This window comes from Mustela nigripes, chromosome 13, assembly GCF_022355385.1.
Source record: "Mustela nigripes isolate SB6536 chromosome 13, MUSNIG.SB6536, whole genome shotgun sequence".
Taxonomy (NCBI): Eukaryota; Metazoa; Chordata; class Mammalia; order Carnivora; family Mustelidae; genus Mustela; species Mustela nigripes.
This window is the reverse complement of record NC_081569.1, coordinates 7,251,223-7,273,286: the sequence shown is the minus strand read 5'-3', so window position 1 is coordinate 7,273,286 and position 22,064 is coordinate 7,251,223. Positions and strand designations below refer to the sequence as shown.

General features: G+C 51.1%; 1 protein-coding gene across 1 annotated transcript in view; it reads right to left on the bottom strand.

Annotated features, from left to right (window-relative positions):
- Positions 1 to 22,064, bottom strand: part of NTRK3 (neurotrophic receptor tyrosine kinase 3) — a 364,802-nt gene that overhangs the window by 71,278 nt on the left and 271,460 nt on the right. The window lies entirely within an intron of this gene.

The window sequence follows — 22,064 nt, the reverse complement described above, 5'->3', positions numbered from 1 at the left end:
GATAAATGTCTCATTGCAATGAGAAGACCCCCCAAAAAGGTCTCTAGCAGACCAGAGTCTGGTGAATGGAATTTGCTGCCTAGGGCTTGTGATGCCTAATTTCACATGTGAAAAGCCACGGCACTCTCCACCTGCCCACCTTACTTTAGTGGGCATTAGAAATAAACGGATTAATAAAGAAAAGCATCTATAAGTGCATACATGAGTTCCTGACAGCCATGGGGATATCAGGGGGCCTGAACTCTTACAGACCAATTTTTACCACTCACACACAACTCCCTGGCTGTTGATTTCCCAGGCACGTGGTAGCAAGAACAAACCACAAGACGATATCCTGTTCTGCCCTTGTGGGTGTGCAGGGAGCAGGGGATGGAGAGGCCGTTCTCATGCCAGGATGGTCAAGGCCCTAGAGCTGGCATCAGACACTCGCAGCTCTGCAACAGACTAGCTGTGTGACCCTGGGCATCTTACTTAACCTCTCTGAGGGGACATCTGTCCCAACTGTGATTCCCCCTTGGATGTCTGTAAGCAAATGAAATGACATCAGTCTGCAAACCTCTGAGCACAGCGGCAGAACCCCAGCGAGCGCTAAGACCCAGATTCACTTCTACTCTCTTGCCCGAGATTGCTCGTTTGGGCTGCTGACCAACGTTCATGCACCCCGGCACTCGCGGACCCAGAGGCGAGCATCCGTGCAAAGGTCATCTGTCCTCTAATAGCACACCTACTGCACCTGTCCACCTGACTCGAAGACAGAGAAGACTCTGCCTGCCACTTCCAGCTAGAGAAACTCTGATCGCTCCAGGCTATGGGCCTTCAAATAGGGCCGTTTGCCCGGCTTATAGAAGCTGTTTGTTCTCTACTGCCAGCGACAGAGGGTCAGGAGATCTGGGGACATGGCACGGCACAGAGGAGCTGGAGGGCGACATATGAGAAGCTCACGGCAGGTGGGAATCACTTGGAGTAGCTTTTACGTTGGCACATGGAGCCTTCAGACTGGCTGAACTCTGTGGTTCAGCTGGCAAGCGAGGGCTCTGTGTCTGGGTCTCGGTCGAGAAGGGCAGAGGGAGAGCTGGAAAATGTCCTCCCGTGTTGGCCCCCGTGAGAAACCCTTGCTCTAAAGCTCCCTGTCAGCTCCAGCCACTGGTCCACCCCTGCCCCAGCATGATGGGAAAACTGGACAGAGAAGAGGCGAGTTCTATAAAAAATTGTCCTTTTGACAGTAATGGAAACAGGGGCACCCACCTGGACCCCCCACTTACTTGCCGAGGGGCCACACACTCATCACTGTGTAATGTGTTCAACCGATGTACATTGAGTTATAGTGTGTGTCAAAGCCAAGCTGTCTGCTGGGAACTCGGTGGGGAGCGAGACATTTTTCTGGAGCTCAGGGGTCTAGCGAGGAGGCAGGCAGGTCACAGGCAAATCCGATCCCCATGGGGGAGGCAGGTGAGGACCTCAGGGGCACCTGACAGGTGCATCTCGCTGGGTCTTGAGGGGCTGGGGAGACGGCTGTCAGGGAAAGCGATCTATTCTCTTCCAGCCTCCATTTCTTCACGTAAAAATGTGAAAATATATGTAAAAATGACTTTCACACAACAGTCGGATGGAGAGTGTTCCAGTTCTGTCCCCCACCAACAATAGCAGTTAAAAAAAAGTGCCTGGCTCATAGGTGTCAAGTTCGCCCAGGTACTTAGAGACGTGTCTCTGGGTTCTGGCGGAGGAGGGGCATGTCGTCTAGAGGAAGCTGCCCAGGAAACCCTCGCTCTGACTACCACACCGCAGTGTACCAGTTGTGCCTTGAAATTTCCAGTCCCTGGGGGCACAGTGGTGGGTTTTACGGTCTCCTTAACCAAACAGCTTGGCTCTGGCCAATACCACTGAACACAACTTACGGAGCCAGACTGCCCGGGGTCAAATTCAGTCTACCCCGATCATTTTGTTCTGTGACCCTGGGAAAGTTACTTAACTCTCTGATTCTTGGTGTCTTTATCATTTCAAAAAAAAAAAAAAAATGCCTGCCTCATAGAAGTATGTTGAGTATAAATGTTTCAGTCTATGTAGAAGACGTATTCAAGGACCTAAATCAGACATCATCATTAAAGGTCAAGTATTGTCACCAACAACTTCATCATCATCAACAAGATCTTCACCGTCTTGGTGACCACAGTCCCACAGAGGGGGCCTTCCAACTGGTGGCCCCTTCCCTGTGGGAGGCTGTGTGGTGTCACTAAGAGGTCAACTTGACTCGAACCCAGGCTCCACCACCACTAGCTGTGTTAACTTTTTTGAGGCTTGATCTCCTTGTCTGTGAAATGGGCTAATAAGAGCACTCAGACCATAGTATTGTTGCAAGATTAAATGAGATCATATACAGAGAGCAGCCTGGAATGAAAGGGGCTCTCAGTAAATGGCAGTGGCCACATCCCTCTGTGTTAGCACAGAGGAAAGAAATGTTCACGTCTCATCTATATGTAGTCACTCTGTCCTTTCGGGAGGGGTGACACACTTCATGAAAGGGACAAATCAATCTTACTGCTTCCTTTACCTCTGGGAGACCCTGAAAGAAGACAGAAACATGTTAAGCTCCTGCAAGTTCTCCATCCTGCTGGAGATGGACAGGAAGCAGATGGCCCACGGTTTCGCAGAGCACCTGAATTTGGCTCCTTGCTTAGCAAGGAAGGAACAATATCATTCTGGACAGTGAGGTCTTGTGACTGGATCTCCCTGGGGGGATAACGTGGGAGAGAAGAAAGGGGAGCCTCGCAGCAGGGGGGTGGCCTGTTGGTGGGGGAGCTGGGGAATTCTTCTGAACAGAAACATCTAAGATTCAGCATTTGCTAATTTGTGTTGCCAGCACATAACATCAAAACTAGAGCAAAAGCCACTTCTCTACACACAAACTTCACGTGGGTGTGATGTTCTGAGCATGAAACACGTCACCGAAGGCATGTGTCACTTACTGGGGACAAAGACCCCAAGAGCAGTGGTCCGTACAGATGCTGGGCAGCCGGTAAAGTCACGCAACCCAGTGAGAGCAGAGACCCTGAAGTTTTTGTAAGAACCAGTTGCAGCCGCCCAGTGGCCGGACATCCTTGTAGACATGGGGTAGAATGCGTATGCGTGGTGGGTCTCCAAAAGTTTCATCTGAAGGCTGCTCAACCATCATCCGGCTTGTGAAATCATCCTCATGGTCCCAATCCCTCCCTATGGCCTCTGCTTGGGGGATCTAGTGGTCTTTCATATGTGGCGCAGCCAATAGAGAAATCTCACTCCCTACCCTTGCCCCCGCCCTCCTCAGGGTCTTCGACTGCACAAATGGCACTGCCGTTCTCTCAGTGACACAGCCCCTCATCCTCCAGCTTTCCTCGATGGCCTTTTCCCACTTGCCCCCAACACCCATCAGGAAATTCTGTTGACTGTAGCCTCCAAACATGTCTTAAATCTGTCCTCATTCCCAGGAGATCCACTTCCTCCCCTTCCGCCACCGCCGTTGTCATCAAAGCTGTGATGGCCTCTCATCCGGGTAATGGGCTCCTAACTGAGTTTCCATTCTTCCCTCCACCCCTCGTTCCCATTGGGACATGGCCAGTCAGCCTGGGTCATCTTCAATAAAAAGCAAAGTAGGAAGCTTCACATCCCTCTCCTACTTCAAATCTGAGCTTAGAGTGAAAGCCAAGCTTGCTTTATCATTGCTTATGGGATCTGATCCTGCCTAGCCCCTTGCTCTCATCACCAGCCTCCTCCAGCACCCACTCCCCTCTCCGCTATCCGCTCCTCACATATTTCAAGGTAGGTGACACCTTAGAGCCTGGATAGCAGCCACTACCTGTCCCAGAATGCCTGCTCTGCTGCCCTTCAACAGAAAGGAGTCACTTCGATCACGGGATGTTGTTTTAATTTTCATGCATAACACAACATGACGGCCCTTGGAATATTCTCTCACTGACTTATTTACCCATCTGCTTCTCATCGGGCCTCCCCAGTGGAAAGGCAGCACCACCAAAGCTAAGACTCGTGTGTCTTTCCATCACAACTGTAGCACAGCAGCTCAATGCCTATTGGTTAAACAGATGAGTGACTGCCTTGGTGGGGTTTTTTTTTCAATCACTGTTACCTAGGCTCCTGTGACTGAAAGCACTGAGTGAGGACTAGAGATCCAGGACCAGATAAATGGCTGCAGCTTCAGCAGAACTGAATTCTGAAACCCAGGCGGCAGGGCTAGTTATAAAACCAGGGCAGCCCGCAGCAGGGCAGTCACACATCCGAGTTAACACTGAGCTGAAGACCCTGGTCGTCTGAGCAGAGATGCCATCAACAAACTCGAGAATGTCAAAGTTACTGAAAATCAGAACCTGGGCTGCTTTGTCTCTCCTGAAGTCCCACTTTCTTGACCTGAAGCTCTACGCCCAGGTTCAGGCTCGATCACAGCATTAATTCATGAATCCACAGACACCAAGCAATAGGGCCATTTCTTCAACTGGAAAGTCCTCAACTACCATGTCATTGGGGGGGGGGGGGGCTCCATGAACCTTTTCACAGGGAACAGGGGCAGGGCTTTCCGGGGTTTCTAGCCACTGGTTGGGGGGGGGGGCATCCTTGTACAGGGCCAGCCCACTGCCCCATTGAACTCTCAGCAAGGTGGGTGCCCAGCTTCATCCCACTAGGCAAAGGGAGCAGCAGACCCAAAATGTGGTTCCGATGCAGGCAAAGTCAGGGAAATTGAGATCGGCCAAAACTTACTGTAGTGAAAACGAGTAGTGTTTGCCCCCCATCCTCCTTATGCAAGTTCATCAGTATCTGGGTCCCCTTCCCAAGAAAGCTGAGCCAGAACTTACTTCCAGGGCAACAACAGAAAAGCTCCCCCAGTGTGTAGACACACTCTCTCTCGGATGACTGTGTTCTGTACCTTGCTACGGAAACAGAAATCCCTTCAATTGTCTCCCTTTAGTCTTACTTCCCTCGTTTTTGGCTTTCCTCCTTGCCTTAGATGGAGTCCTTTTTTTTCAAGCCTTTGTCCTCAGCTTTTCTCATCTATTTTTTGAATGTTGCCCAACTCGTATTTACCACTGTTTGGAACTGTAAGTCTCTCCTTCCCGCTGACTTCTAACCTACAGGATAAGGTTTTCCCCATAGTAATAAAAAGCATTCTTTGACCCTACCCACCCCCCTAGAAACTTCTCGCATGCCCCCCTTCATCAGCAGACCCTTTGAAGGGCCGTTTACTACTTGAGCTGACTTGACAACTCCTTTCTCAAGGCTTTGTCCTCTGACCTCCTCATGCCATGGCCCACCTGTCACAGTGTCACAGTGATCTCTTGACGCCCAAATCAAAAGGCTTTTCCTTAGCCCACACTCAACACCAGTGAGCCTCAAGTCCTCCACAGTCTGACCAAAGCTTACCTGAGCTCTCTCACCCTTAGCCATCCCGCTAAGATGACCAGGGGTGCTCACCTATCTTGTCAGACATGGGTTGATCAGGATTCTGGAATTCTGGGGAACCCAAACATAGAGCTATCTATCACAATGTCATGCACGATTCAATCGTGCCCAGCCATCTTCCTATGAAGCAGCAACCCAGATTTGAAATCATCTTTTCAACTCTGATGCATAGCCCCACCTCCTGCATTAAGTTCCAATCATCCAGTCGTCTCATTCATTAAGTCACTGAACACAATCAAGGTCGTGTGTGTCACAGAGGTCAAAACAACCTAGGTAGTTGCATGGGTAGACTTCCAGGGAGACTGAAAGCCCCCTTTACTGGGAGATCTTTAGAAAGGAAAGTATTGAATGAATGCCTTCCTTAACTGCTTCTGAGAAATGAGCAACTATGTATCAATCACCCACTGTGCTGAGCCCTGGCACCATTGACAGATTTGCAGAATGTCAGGCCAGTGACAGCAGGAGCCGAGGGCAGGGAGGGAGAAGTCAGACAGGCAGGAAGAAGACCAAGTTCAAAGTGGCTGTAGGGGCAGAGCCACTTCCTGGCGGGACGCTGTGACCCCCTGACTGGACCCTACTTCCTGAGCTGGGACAGGTCCTGCCAGGGTCCTGGCTAGACAGAGTGAGCGGCGCGTGGCCCCTGGTGTGTTGGTGAGGGTACCGCTGCCCTCCGGCCGGGCCATCAGAAGCTAATTCCGGCTCCAATCACTGGCAACTGCCTCTTTGCAATCCCATTGCAAGGAAGGGGGCAGGGCAGTCTCACAGAGCTCCTTCCCATCCTGTGCCTCGATTCCCAGCTACCCTGGCTTGCGGGAGGATGCCAGCAAGCCTCCTGTGGTGGGCCACACATGCCTGAGCAGGCATCCGCGGCCGGCATCCACTGTCCCTCCCTCAGTCTGGCAGACAGAAAGGACCAGCACCCAGGGAACCTGGAATACACATGGCCTCTTGGCAGCCAGCTCTGACGGACGACCAATGAGCAGCTTGCCTGGGCTGTAGGAAGGGACACAAACCCTAATTGCACTTATTGGTTCAACGTCAATGCTCCTCCCCTGCGCAGCTTGTTTTTCCTACCAGAGCTCCATCCTTAATACCACCCCCTTCTGCTCATACGCAGCCTTATATTTGTGTGACTTCTGTCTCACCTGCTGTGAACCGTCCCTGTCCCCGCAACCTCACCTCCAGCCCAGGAACTCAGAAGGAGGGAGGGCACAGTTCTCCCCCTTGTCAGTTTCTGTCCCATGCCCACCCCCTGAAGGACGACATTAAGGGCCCTTTTAGAAAAAGAGCAGGAGGCGTGCTGGAAGCCCAACATGGGCTTTGCTGTCACCACTGAGAGCTGCAAGAGAGGAAACATGCTACCCCTTGACTAAAAACCCGCAGGTTTCAAGAAGCTCATGATTGATCTCCACCCTTTCCTACTTCCTGGTGCTTTATCCTTGGGTTTGCTACAGCGGGCTGACTTCTCTCCAGCTTGGGCCCCTCCTCTGCCTAGTGCCCAGTCCATGGGTTGGCTGCAAATGCCTCGCTCTGAACTTGTCTGTGGCCTTCGTACAGCCGCTTTCCATCTCTGCTGTCATGTCCCACTCAATGTGTTCCCGGGAGGCCACCTGCTTAAAGGCCAGAGCAGGAGGTCAGGATACACGGGTACTGGCTTCCAACCCTCACCCTGACCTTGAGAAAGTCAAGGTGCCACGCTTGGTTAGCCATGTGTATGACATCGGAGATTAGAAGCTTCACTCAGAATTCCATTAACATTTCTGAACTGTGCAGCTCAGAATCTCCAGGCAGAAGATGGGGTAAGGCCCTGGCCGGGGGAGTATTTGGGGGAAGAACATTATGGGAACACTGGCAACGTTTTGAAGTCACCTGGGAAAAAGAAATGCTCCCTGCATTCAGCGACTGTCCGTCCTGGGATGTGAAGTCACCATGGTTTGGGGTGGGGGCGTTCCTATGTCGGCTCTCTGTTACATCTTTACAGACAGACAACTGTCTGTAAAGATTATCTGCTGGGTACCCATTTGGGGAACCCCTAGACAACGGGGGTGTCTAAAATGGGCCACAAGGCAGTGATGCAGACACACGGTGCCCCTGATGGGGGCTGCCAGAGCCCATCCCGTCCTTCTCACTCAGCCTAGCTACCGAAAGTTCTGAAATACCTGGTCTGGTTTTCATAAGAACTGAATCACAAAATAGTTCAAGTTTCCAAACACAGAGGGCAAAAGAAGGAAATACGGTTTATCCACAAGGGGAAATACAATCCATCCGTTAAAATCCATGCCATGATCCTCTATTTATTGAGGTTGTAGGGACCCCCATTCTCATATATTACCATGGACAGTACATGTTGGTCTATCCCCATATAGGTTATATACACGAAACAGACAGACCAGCTAGGCAAGGGGAGTATCTGGCCCTGTATTAATATGATACTTAGAGTCAATCATATCTCTCGTTCATGTACTTAGGTTCAAACCACAGAAGAAACATGAAAAAATATTGTGAAGAAATTAAATAAATTTGAATATACCAATACAATGGAATAGTACTTATTTCCCAAAAAAGAAGGAGTAAGTTCTCTAAGAGCATCCAGAAACTGGAGGGGGATACTAAAAAGTGTGGCATAGGATGTATGATATATTGCAAACAAGGACAAACAAGAATGTGTTTCATCGTTGCTTAGATACATCTGTTCATATGTAATCGGTAAGGACACGCTCTAATGGTGGTTTCCACTGTGGTGATGGCAGTGGTAGAAAGAGCCTACAGACGACAGACAGGTGTAGGAAGGAGAATTCTCACTATCTAGATACATAAGTAGGTCCTGATATACACGCATATAATATATATATGTTTATACATATAAACATTATTGAGGTATTAATTACCTCGATACTGAGATACATGTATTATTTATCTCAATATTATTGACATATAAATTTATATTCATAAATCAATACATGTTATTAACACCTCAATATGTGTGTAATAATACCCCCAATAAAGCTTATATATATATATAACATAGTAAATACATATGTAAAATAAAATGTATAGAAGTACATAATATACAAAATAAATACATACAGTATATTTAGGTAAAAGAAAGTTTGTCTATAGAGAGAGATGTCCTCTACCTCAATATTATGCATCAATATATATATTATTGTATATCAATATATTAATACATGTTATTGATACATGTATCAATTACTATTGATATAGAGGCTATCAATATATAAACTTTATTTTACATAAATATGCTATCTACATTTATTTTATATGACATATTTACAGATATTTTGTTTCACATATGTATCTACTATATTATATATATAAACTGTATTGAGGTATTATTTGCCTCCTATAAAATTCACCCATTTTATTTTATTCTATTTTTAAAGATGTTTATCTTTTTAAGTTATCCCAATACCCAATGTAGGGTTCAAACTTACAAACCCGAGATCAAAAGTCACATGCTCCACTGACTGAGCCAACCAAGAGCCCCGAATTCACCCCCTTTAATGCACAATTCAACGATTTTTAGTTTATCTACCAAATGGCACAACTACCAACATAATCCAGCTTTAGAAAATTTTCATCACCCCGATAAGATCTCTTGGGGCCATTTACAGTCACTCTCCATCCCCAACCCAGGCGGACACAACCACTAACCTACTCTTTGTCTCTATAGATTTGCCCCTTCTAGATTTCATACAAATGCAACATACAAAATGGGGCCTTTTGAGTCTTGCTTCTTTCCCTTAACACAGTGTTTGTGAAGTTTGTTAATGTTGTAGCCTGTATGATGGGTACTTCCTTCTTTTTTATTGCTGAGTAATATTCCACTCTACGTATATACCATGTTTTATTTATCTATCTGTCAAGGGAGAGGGATTTGGGTTCTTTCTACCTTTTGGATATTTTGATAAATGCTGTTATGAATATTCATGTACCTGTGTGTGTGTGTGTGTGTGTGTGTGTGTGTGTGTTTGGAACCATGTGAAATAACCTATGCAAAATTTTAATATTGCAAAATATTGTTTAAATGGCACATGCAATCTTATAAAAGAAAGGAAGTGGCACGTAGGGTGTGTGCGCGCATGCACACTGCATGATTTGATTCTGTTAAATAATTAAATAAGTACATAAAAAAGATTAGAAGGCAGAAAGCTAAAATGTTAACAGTGTTGTCTCTGGGTGATGGGATGGTGGATAATTTATGTGTTTGTGTGCTTTTCTGTATTTCAACAAATTTTCTACTGTGAATATAAATTACTTTTGTAATCAGAAAAAAACAGCAATGTTATTAGAAGGAAAAAAATACACCCTTCCCATTCAATTTCTCCTGGGTCTTCACCTCTCGGTGACAGAACGATGCCCTCTCCATCATCCATAGTGGGGGAGGAGAGGGAGCCGCCCTTCTCCCTCTCTCCTGCACAGTGCTGGTCACAACATCCAGAAAACTGCAGATCCCCAATAAATACTAATCAATGTTGAGGGCCTCGAGATTGGTCTCCATGGCAACCTGACAAGGGCTTGACACTGCACGAGTGCTGCCCCAGCAGGAAGAAGGCCTGCCTGGAGCAGCCCACGGTTGCCTCTCTGCGAGAAGACCATGCACCCAATGAGATCGGGCTTCCTAAGGCTCCGACAGAGGGACATCTCTTTAAACAACACAACAGTGTAAAGTCTCAACTGATCACCCTAATTGTGGGTTTCCTTGAACTGCCATTTCTACTTACTTCCACAGCTGCAAACAGATGTCATGATTCAGTATTTTTAAGAACTACATTTGAAAACTAGGCATCCTTCCTCTCTGCGTACCCCGTGCCTAATTCCAACGTACTGCTTCCAACGTAATGACTCGCTAGTCTGCACCAGGCCTGCCCCTCACATTTGCTGGACCAGGAACCACAGAATTACTGGAAGTCGGTATCTCACACGTCTGAAGATTTGAAAGTTATAAATCAAGCTAACACACTGTGAAATGGAGTACCTCCTTTCCTCCTACCCTGTTAAATATATTTTTAGAATGAGCTGGAGGGCCAGGTGAGAATTCAGGTGTCTCAGGCTCCTTGGAGTTGTGAGCTGGGACACATAGTGCCCAAGAGTTGGCCCCAGTCTGCTCCCCTTCGCCTTCCCACGGCCAAGGGGGCCTTGCACACGTATACGTGCACACCCAGCCTGCACCATGCAACGCTCACACTCCCGTCTGCCCTAAACAGCAGCCAGCCCCTTGGCCAACCCCCGGGCTTCACAGTGTACATGCCTGCAGGGCAGCACACCCTTTGGAGGAGAGTAGACCAATGGAGAAGTCTGCACGTGGTGTGAAGGTGGGTGAAGGGCTGTCTTGCTGAGAAATTCTGAGGTAGACTGGGTTTCTCTGCCTTGGCACCATCGACATTTGGGTCATATCTTTGTTCCAGGGGCTCTACCAATCAAAAATGTCCTCACGCATATCCCCTGGGGAACAAGTCACCACTGGTTGAGAACCAATGGACTAGACTGGGAAGCTCTTGAAGGCAGGAAATAGGACTTTCAGGTCAACGTTTGAATGGCAAATCAATGAACCACCACTGCTGTTCACGATCTCAGAAGCACTCTTGAAAGACCCATTTCTCCTGCGGAGGATTGTGACGTCCTGGTGCCAAAGAGGTTCTCAGAACAAGCTAAGAGCAGTTCTTGATTCCTGGGGTGGACGTGATAAATCTGGGGCATGAAGGTAAAAGTGACAGGAGACAGGGGAAGAAGAGTGCCACGCACCCAGACCTCCACAACTCCAGGGAGCTGCCAGATGTGTGCACAGAGTCCAAAGGTCCCTAAGGCATTATATTCTTCATAGTCCAATCTTCCTCTACAAAAAGTGCCCAGGTCAGGAGGGTGCAGGAGGGGCCAGGGTCTTTAAACTTAAACAGACACACCTATGCGACGTTATAGAACACTCCCAAGCCCCAGATGTTCCTTAGACAGATCCAGATGTGATACACCAGGACGGCTAGAATGCACATGATGGGACTTCTGGCCTGCGAGGTGCTGACTGTAAATTCCCTCCATCCCCACACCACCCGCTCCACTCTCTTTCACCAGCGGGATTTTGCAAACTCTCTTCATGATAAATCTCTTCAATCAGCCAAGAGTGCTGACTGCTAGAGCAAGCCCATGCTCCTTCTCCAGAGCAAGCAAATGTCCACTGTTGAGCGTTCTTCATAGCGGAGGAAGTCCTTGTGTATTTCCCACAGCCCTAGAACTATACCATTCCTGTGGTATCTGCATGAGGACCTGGGGTTCGGATGGTAGCCTTACCCCTGGAGCAAATTGCATGACTGGTATCATTCACTGACACCAATGCGATTCTGATTTGAGCATCTGCTTGTGCCTCAGTTTCCCTACAGCAGCATGGCTCAAAATGTGGCCCAGACATGCCCAGTGGCCCCAAGACCCTACCAGGAGAGTCATGTGTCAAAGCTATTTCCCTGGGAAGGTCTAAGGTCTACTAAGGTCTACCAAGATGGTCTTGGCATATTTTCACCCTCATTCTCTCAGAGGTATGCGTGGAGTGTTTCCAGTGGCTTCCTGCTATGTGATGACATCGTCTGATGGCTAACTAGAGTGTGTGTGTGTGTGTGTGTGTGTGTGTACCCACGCTTGTGTTCCTAAATCTTTCTCAGTTCTGATTTCACCTGCAATAACAAAAATGGATAGAACCCACATAAACAAAAGCTCTTTGGGGTCATCATAATTTGTGAGGGATCCTGAGACCAAAAAGCCTGAGAACCACTGCCCCAGTGCAGCGATGTGGGTCACACTCCTACATCACTGAAAAGTGGGCAGTGGAGGAAAAATATTTGGAAGACCTTTCTGAGAGGTAGAATAAGTCACCGAGTATAAAAATAAGCACATTTTCAGAGTTTTATAACGGGAGTGTCACTGTGACATTTTAGGTGCAAAATGTTCTCTAGGTTCTTCTAGGTGGATAAAAAAATCTAGAAAAATGGCAAAAGTATTATTAATTTCAATAAAAGCAATACGTGGTAAACACCATATTGCTTGTTGGGAGGCATACTGATGACCCCGTTTGCACTTGGACTAGCTTCATCTCCACTTCCCCAACCTCACAAAATTGGTTCCATTCATTTGCATCCCCGAGAGGGTCCGGGGTGTGCAAAAACAATTAGAGGTACAGGCACTGAGAGCACACTTGTGTTATTTGTGGCGAGAGAAGGGAAAGCATCTGAAGCTTGTCATTTTTAATTTAACTGCAATTCTGAGATTATCAGTAGATTTCAATTACCCAGGCTATAGAATCAGGATGTGATTAGCAACAAGCAGCCTTTTTTTAAAAAAACGTCTAAACAACATCACTGTCCAAAAGAAACAGATGAAAGACCTCATTCCTTCCAGATTTAACACCAATCTTTCCGTCATTTCTGATTTTCCTTTTATAAATTTCTTTACTTCCTTTCTTCCCTGGCCCTCCCTCCCCCTCTGCCGTGTAACACGGATATTATTTTCTCTCCCCTCCACTCCCACCCAGGCACGAGGTGTTCTGAACACAGGGCATCATTCGCTGGCCCAGCATACCCAGAAGAGGCATAGGACAGTTGCCTCCATTTTTCAAGTGGAATAACGGAGAGACAGTGCCCGCCATGTTGAAATAATATCAACGTGGCCAACTGGTGGCCAGGCCAAAACCACCATGTTTCGCACCCATCTGGGAGCCGTATACAACCCGGTGGGAGTGGAAGGGAATGGGGAAGGATGTACTAGAGATCCTTCAAGAGGAAGAGATAACTCCTGCTTTCTGCACCAACCCTTTCTAGAAGTTGCCTCCCCCCAACTCCCATGTCCAAGGACTTGAGTTTTCTTAATGAATAAAATAATCATAGTTGTAACAACAACAATACATAATTCAAGGAGAGGTCAACGGCATGTCACCAACGAGAAAAGTTTCACCAGTTCAAGGCTGGGGCATTTACATAAAGGAACGTGAACTACCATCTTACGCCTGGACACTTCTCTATAGCCTGCTTCCCTCTTCTGTGCTATAAATAATTCAGAGTTTTCTTTTTTCTTAAATATCACAAAACCAAGTCAGAATCTTTATGTGAAGGATTCTGCTGTGTCCCTCTCTCCCTCCCTAGCCAGCCCAGGCAACTCCCCAGAGAACGACCCTTCAAGCTTTAACATTTATTCTTTGACATTTCAGACTATTTGTTAGGCAGAGCTGCCTTCTTGAGATCAAAGTCGGAAAATCTTGCCGAGAACTCCCGCTTGGCCCTGTCCAACTGTGACAGAGAGGGTCTGTTAACCCCCAAGCATCTGCTTCCTTGCTCAGCCAGAGAAATCCACCAACCCTCACAGGAAGTGGCACCCATCGCTTTCCTACTTCCCTTCACTTGACTTCAAGCCCCCCAGCATCTCAGGAGGGGGCAAAGGCGCTCTGCCCATGTGATTACACCAGGACACTCGGCAGAGAGAGATGGACCCAAGAACCAAAAGGTGTCCCCCACCAGGAGACAATAGTGATTCATGGCGATGTTGCATCTGGGGCACCTGTCTAGGTAGAGTCTTTGTATCAGAGGGTTAGCAAGCTCAGAAACAAATGTGGAACAAGGAAAAGTAACTTACCCCAAGCCATTCTGCTACTAGAGGTGCCGAGGCTGGGCTCCCGGTCTTCATGGCTGTGTCCTAACACTAGCTGAGGTGTCCTTCACCAGCCTGCGAGGGTGGCCAGCTTTAGTGCTGAAGTCTTACACTCTTACATGAGATGACTTACCATTTTCTTCGGAGATACTACACTGAAGGTTTCCTGCCTTCACAAGAGTACCTGCCCACCGCTCTCAGAATCATGTCTGTCTCTTTGCCAGGCAGAGGGCAGAAGTAGCGACTGAGCCTGTTGGGCAAAAGTGTTGGGGTGTGCTCGTTCATTGTGATAGAAGGTCAGCAGTTGGTTAATATCCTGCTTCATTCTATTAAAAAAAAAAAAAATCTGACCACCCGATAACCCAGTGTTACCTAAAGAGTGTGTGTGTCATTCTCCGGATAGGTATTAAGTGAAGAGCATTCTGTGTTTAATTAGATTGGGAAAGTGGTGGGATAAAACGGTTTGCTTAAAGCAGGACTTCTCAGAGCCTTTAGTATCCTAACACGTACTGTGAATCTATAAGAGACTGGCTATTCCATGCAACATTCTCCAAAGTTATTGGATGGGCTCTTAACATCTCCTGAGACTCGAGGGAAGCACTGTCGCAACCAATGTCAATGTCAATCTTGACAACATCATTTATGTAATAACCGCAGTGGGAAGAAAAGTTTCTCTGCACGTTGAGGACTCAAATTAAGAGAGTCACATTGCAGAAACTGAAGCTTTGCCCAGAAAATGGATCAGTTCGTGTGAGACAATATTTGGTCAAGCGGTTGATCCACTGGAAACACTAAGGTGGCCAAAAACGCCATCCTGAACATGCACCGTGGGGTCACTCCGGTCTTCATATGGACCAGACTGGCATTTGGTACCAGGGGAACGTGGGGCCATCGCCTGTTATGGTAGCAGAGTTGCCAAATCAACAGGCATAGCGATGGAAGGATTCTATGAGTCATTCGAACAGGGACTCAGAATTTAAATTCTCCCAGGAAAGACGTTCTCAGAATGCATTCTATATTTGTGATGCCTCCTCTGCTCCCCACTGACTGTGGGAAAGAACGGAATCAAGCCCTCACTGGCCGGTGTGGCATCTGGCTCCCTCTGAAGGGAAGGGCTTCTCTCCCAAGCCACAGCCCCCAGATAGAGTCACGGACCCTGGCTGTGTCCTCCTGACCAGATGGAGCTCGCAGAGACGGAGGCTCGTGACAAAACATGCTGTGAGATTTCCCCTCAGGCTCTCTGTCATGTGAGCTTTCTCTCAGAACTAACAGCAGGAGAAGGCTGACGCTTTGGTGTCCACAGAATAGGGAGGCTGGCTTCAGCCTGCCTTCTGGAGTTTTCCTTCTCCCTGAGACTATTTGAAGGAGGGCCTGGGAGCAGCACCTACGTTTGTCCTATGGGACACAGACTTGAGGACTTGGGGACTGCTCGGCCAGCCAGTGCTGATAAAGACTACGAGTGACAGAACTCTTGTAGGTCCAGAGGTCTCCTGTAGTTGAGGACCTCAACCCTCCTAACTTCAAACTCAAGGGCTCTCCACATCCTGTGTTCCCCACACCCTCAAGAACCTGGCCGTGGGAGGTAACTACCTCGCCAAGCCCATGCAGCTGCTTAGAGCCACATCAGGGATCGGAGACAGATGTCCTTCCTCTGAGAGCACCCGCGACCCCTTCCCCCAGCCACCCCCCCCGCCCGCTCTTTCCCTGAGACCCCAGTTTGGGAGTCACACAGCATGACCTTTGGCCAAGGGCTGCTGCAAGCCTTGCAGAGTAAGAACGCTGTGTTGCAAAGCAATGTCGCAAGCACCGAGAGAGACCAAAAACCCGGGGGAGCTCCAGAGTAAAAGGAGGCGGCGTTTCTCTGTAACAGAACTATCACCCCGACGTGTCCCCAACAGCAGTGAAATAAATCGCTTTCCCGGGGACAGGTCCCTGCCCTGCTCACGGCAGGATGAACGCGGGGACAAAGGGAGGACGCCTGCGTCTTTTTAAGGGAAACGGGTCAATCGCTCCGGCGAGGTCCCCAAAGGCAGAAGCGGGCTTTCGTGTTGCTGCCGTGGGGACAGCTCGTGGGCAGCAGGAGCTGAGAGGAAAGAGGGCCACGAAGGCAAGCAGGGTGTCACTACCAGCCACCAAGGCCATCAGTGTCACTTACCAAAGTCAGGCTTGGCGGGGGCAGTTATCTGCGCTGACCTGATGCTCGGCCCTCCCGCCCCAGACTCTGAGGAAGCCACAGACCAGGGAGCGTGATCGGGGGACTCCTGCCTTGGGCAGCCTGGCTCCTCGGTCCCCGAGGGGCGGGGGGTGACCCTCCCTCCAAGCCCTCACACATCGCTTGACGCTGCTCGGACCGGGGTCCGGGGGGAACGGCTCAGCATCTTGGCCTCTCAGAAAAGCCAAGCTCTGCTCCTATTATGCCCCGAGCCCCCTCTCTCCCCTCGCTAAGCCACAGTTCGATTCCTCTACATCCGAGAGACCTCTTGAAGCTCCTGTTTGCAGAGGGGTGTGGGGGAAACTGCGACCCCGAGAAGCCCAGGGCTGTGCAGGGAGCTTGTGAGTCTCCTGTTCCTGAGACTTGAGGCGTGTCCCCAAAGCCCTCAGCCCGGACCTCTCCACAGCTCTGGCTCCTCTCTCAGAACTGCGTAATCCTGCTTCTTCCCTCTACCCCACATAGTTCCAGACGCCTTCCCAAAGTGGGCCCACGTGGACTGGGTCATGCCCCGGGCCGGAGGCCTCTGACACAGAACCGGAGCCAGCAGCATCCTCGGTGCCCTTCTGAGGTTCTCACCTGCTGCTTCCTCCTCCAGGGCGGCCAGCGGGCCTTGTCCAAGGCCAGCCCCAATGCTGCGTCCTTGTCCCCCATTCTCACTGTCTCCCGCCCCAGATCACACAGAACATTTGAGCCGCACCCTCCCCCACCCCTGCAGGTCCAGCACTGTGGGGAAAGATCCAGCCCTCTGAGGCGCACACCCAGATGCCTCGTGACAGGAGGGGACGTGTCCTGATGGACGGGGCCCGACGTGCAGAGAGGCCGTAGACCTCCTCACCATGCAGCAACCTCTCCGAGCCAGCAGGGGAGAATTAACTCCAAGGGGACCCTGGGGTCAGACACGTCATGGAAATGTCACCCACCGAGAGGAGGAACTGGGATCGAAGTCCTGCCCAAATGGATTTCAGAATCCTGATGGCATTTTTGGACTCCCCCCCACCACCCCCACCAAAAAGTAGGCAAGGGACCTTATCTCTCACCAGCACATCTCCTTCAAGTACCTTCAGGTTCAAGCAGGGCTGCATAGGGAGTCCTACTGAGCTCTGAGAGAGATACGTCAACTCCAGGCTGAGGTTTTTTGGGGAGAGGGTAGTGCGGGGGTGCACACAGGATTTCTAACGGCAAAGTGCAGAGCAAAAGCCACTCAGGCCACTGGTGCCTGCGGCAGCTTTGTCCACACCAGCCCCACTGAAGATGGGGAAGAGGAGGGCATGGGAGAGCGGGGTGGGGTGCGTGGTAGGGGGGCCAGGCCTCCCAGACAATCTGGCTGCAAACCAGGCTCTGTCCTTCCCCTGCTTCCCATGGCCCTGTCACCTCCCCCACTGTCACACTCAGGAGATTCCCCCACCCCATTCCTGCCCTTCCCAGGGGAGCCCCAGAGCGGCCAGCAGCACCTCCCGCCACTTTACCTCATTTCTCTCTCCTTTCTAGAACTGCTCTGGCAGCAACACATGAGTCGAGCCAGAGCTCGGAGTCCCTGAACACAGAAAAACAAAGGCCCTCTGCCTAATCCTGTCTGGTGTAGCTCAGAAAGCAACACAGCAACAAAGGCCTCCTGTCCGGATCTGCCCGCGCCTGCCCCTGCCTCTGCGGCCTCGAACCTTCTCCTGCCCCTTGCTGCCGTGTCCGTTCGTGCCCGGGGCCTGACCCGCAGGAGCCGGCCCAGCTGACCCAGGCATCCCGGGCCCGTCACTCCTGTGCGGAGGTCACACCTGCGCTGGGAGGTGACGGTGAGGACATGGCTTCTGGAAGCTCGGCTGCAGGAGGGAGTCCTGCACCGGAGGGAAGAGCCAGGGCAGCCCGGCAGCCTGCTTCTTGGCGTCCACAGGGAACATGCTTGGCCTCTGCTCTCTTCTTGGGTGAGAAGCGCGTGGCTGAGCTTCAACACCCCAGGAGGGCTTCAACACCCCTAGAAACTTCGAATGGGGGCGGGGGAGTCAGGCAAGGGGCTGCCTTCCTCCCCCGACCCTTCTGCCTGAAGCTGCTCCCACTTGGCAAGGCCTCCCCGAGACCAAAGACACCACCATTGTCCGCTTGGCCGTCTCGCCGCCTGCAAGCTACGTGATTAATCTTGGGCCGAAGACCCACCACCCCCTCTGGTGTGCGGGGTCACGGAACGCTAGCTTGGGCGAGGAACGCAAACACTGCAGGCATTCTTTTCCAGGGAGTCTTTAAAAATCACCCTGTTTGGGTGCTTCCCGAGGGAGGTTCAGGAAGGCATCTCCCCATCCAGGCTAGATGGGACGGGGCGAGAACCCCAAAAGACGAGTTCACCTCAGGAGGGCTGGGGGAAGAGCACGGCTGTGCTGGTCCCAGGACTGCAGGCTTCAAGAAGCGGAAGATCTCACGGCAGTTGGGGAGACCTCATGTGTCCCCAGCTGGGACAACCAGGGTTCTTTCCTGACCTCTCTGGGTCTCAGCCTCCTCCTGGGTCAGACGTGCCTGAGGTCCAAGCCGCTCTGCCTCAGTGACCTAATAATGCGTTCCACGGGTGGGCCCCACTCTTCGGCGCTCAGTAACCAGTTCCAGGATCTGGCCATGTAACCCTCACGAAAGACTCCAGTAGTTCTCTCAAGAGCACGCCCCCGGGAGGCCCTACTCCTGTTTTCACTACTGTCTCTAAGCACAGAACAGGCTTCCCGCTCTCCAGGCTCCCGAGAATAGGATTCAAAACCAGTGTTCCTCAGTCGCCCCCTCGAGAATTTAGACCCAGAGAAGCACCCGGCGAGCACCCTGCACTCACAGCCTGCGTCAGCCGCAGATCTGGACGGCAGGACCACACTGCCCACTGGAGCCCAAGAAAAGCCCTGTGAAATCCTCTAGGTGAGATGCCAAACCCAGAAGGTCTTGCTGCTCCCTGAGCCTCCCTGCACGAAGCCAGGCCAAGCCAGCGCCCTTCTGGGCCGAGTTCTACACTCGGGGTCGGCCCCATGCCTGCTCTAATGACCCCAGAGGCTCTAATGTTGGGGTAAGTGCCTGGGATTTCAGAGCCGAGCAGGGAAAACGGGGTCCTGGACACTGAACCCCGCTCTCCCTTCTCGGCTGGTCCTCGCTCTGCCTGACAACGCTCCGTGCACCACCGGCCACCAGGCCCCGTCTCGGCCACCAGGCCCCCTCTCCTCCACTGGGCACCACAGGCCTCCTCAGCTCTCCTCAGACGTCACTCACAGCATGAGGCCTGGCCTGGCACTTCACAGGCATAACAGAAACCACCAGAAAACCCTCCTCCCCTTTCTTGCCCCCAAACCTCTAACCCCCCAGCTTGCCTCTTGCCTCCTCTTGCGTTGAAACAGCGTTCCCTTCCCAGGGCTGTTACGTGCCCCTCCCCCGAGCTGGGTGCTGTCCCTCCCCTCTCTTCAGGGGCCATTTCTGTCCATCCCCTCTTGTCTCCTGCATCAGAGGCTCCATGCATTTGAACAAAGCAACGCTCAAATCTCTTACTAAAAATGAAAGCTCTTCCCATGGTCCCAAAGATCCTCCCATCCCTTGGGGCACTCCAGGTCCAGCCCTGGAACCACACAGAACAGGAAAGTGCAGAACTGGGGCAACGCCCTACCCAGGCCATTCTAGAGAAAAGGAACTTCCATTTGGAGTGAGGTTGGGGGCGGGGCAGGGGGGAGGGGAGGCCCAGCTCGAACTCAATTTAAATAGGTTAAGTCAAGGAGGGTCAGGAGAAAAAGCAGCCCCCAAGGCAACCCTGCTGAGCCAACAAGCTCCCACAAAGCCTGCTGAGGCCTGGCGAAAGTTCCAATCCTGCCAATCGTCCGTCCTTCGCCCCTGTCCTCCACTCCCGCTCTGGACACCCTGCACACAGAGTCCCCTCGTCTCCAAAGGAAGATCTTGTAAGTTACAGGCATGGCTGCCACTCCTGCTGGGTCAGGGCCAGGGGCCCAGGGCAGACAGCCGAGCCCGGCTCACTTACACGGGCTGCTCTCAGGAGGACCCCACCTCTGCCTCCCGCTCCGGGTAGCCCCCGTGAGACCTGGTGGACAGTCTGGCCTGGCTGAGATTGTGAGTGTGCGGCTGGGTGCATGGGGTGTCCCTGAGGGATCAGCAGACTGGCCTACAAGCCCAGCGCCCCGTCCTCCTCTGGGCAAGGTCACGCCCTCAAGATCCAGGGAAGTTATAAAACTGCTCCATCCGGGGGAGAACCCAAGTGACCTGCTGGTGCAAGGATCTCTTGGGTCTACTCGCAAACCTCTTACAGATCGGCTCGGAAGAAAGCACCGTGGTAAGCCTCAGCCGCCCAGACAACAGAACCGTCCCCCAGCCACCAAGGAGTCGAGGGTCTCAGTGGCCTGAGCAGCGCCTGGAGGAGTCAGGCTGGAATCTTGCATCCACCTCTTGTGCTGTGTGACCCTGGGTGAACCCTTCAACCTCTCTGTGCCTCTGATTCTTCCTCGATAAAATGAGGAAAGGCTTCACTAGGTGGACTTGACCTACTGGGAGGAGTCTCAGTGGGAGCAACCCATGCAACAGATTGCCAACACTTCGGGAAACAAGGACTGAGCTAAGAAACTTCTTTGAGAAGAGTATCGGTAAAATGAGAAGTGGGGGTGGGGGGGCAGAAATGTGGGAATTTCTGTATCTTTAATATTCTTTACAAAGTTGCCAAATAAGAGGTCTGATGCAGTCATTTCATTAGAAAATAAAGTGTTTATTAAGAAACTATACACTGAACACTCCTATAAGTCTCTGTGGAAATACAACGCCCCATTGTCATAGCACAAGGTGAGAAAATGGCAGATTCAAAGATGTTGGGATGGATGGAGCCTGGCAGGCTGGAAATGAGGTAATGATTTACAATAATTAAAAAAAACATCATCCTCAAGCTTACTCCTTTAAAGCCACACTCCGGGGGAGGCCCTGGCCCAAAGGGTCAGCAGGACACGATGGGGACCAGGCTGACACGAAGCAGTGGGGGGGCGGGCAGGACGGCGGGAAGCTGGCAGGGGCTAGATACACACACACCTCGAAGCCCTGGAGAAACCTGAATCCCCACACGCTGCTCTGGACACTACGGTGTCTGGGAGCCACCCCCGATACGGGCCAAGAACCTGGGCACAAAGAACCACCATCCCCAAGGACCCAGGAAGGAGGAGCTTCAGTGGGAGCTTGGTTCCCATGGAAATGTGCCAAAGCCAGAGAGAATCTACTGTCTTTCGCTGTGCGTCGCCACCCCAAAACTTAAGTGGGTTAAAAACCACCACCGTTGTGTCCTAAGAGCTCCCGTAGGAGACCCCCGCTGCTTCATGCTCTCCACCATCAAGGGATGGCCTGTGCTGACTTCTCACCACGGAGGCACCCCAGGTGGGAGCAGCTGGGCCAAGCCCAGCATCCCCTCGGCCAACATGGCAGCAAACTGGGGCGTGGCTCGGGCCCTACAGCTGTGCCCTTCCTACCGGAGCAGGGAAGAGGCGTCCCCGCACCTCTCCTCAGTGATCGAGCTGGAAATGGGAGAAGCAAACCCCTCTTTGGGAGAGGGTGGCCATGGAGTAAGGCATGAGTCAAAGCAAGCAAAATGAACACATATATTGACCAGAGAACAGGATAACACTTCCACTGGGGCCATGAGAGGGGCTGGAGGAGGCCCGTTTTTCCTTTTCTTCCCCTTCAGTTCATCTTGGCCTTGAAATGGCGATTCCACTGGGTTCCGAAAGTTCTCAGAGTCAAGAGTAAGTGAAAGTGGGGGGGGGGGGGGGGGGGG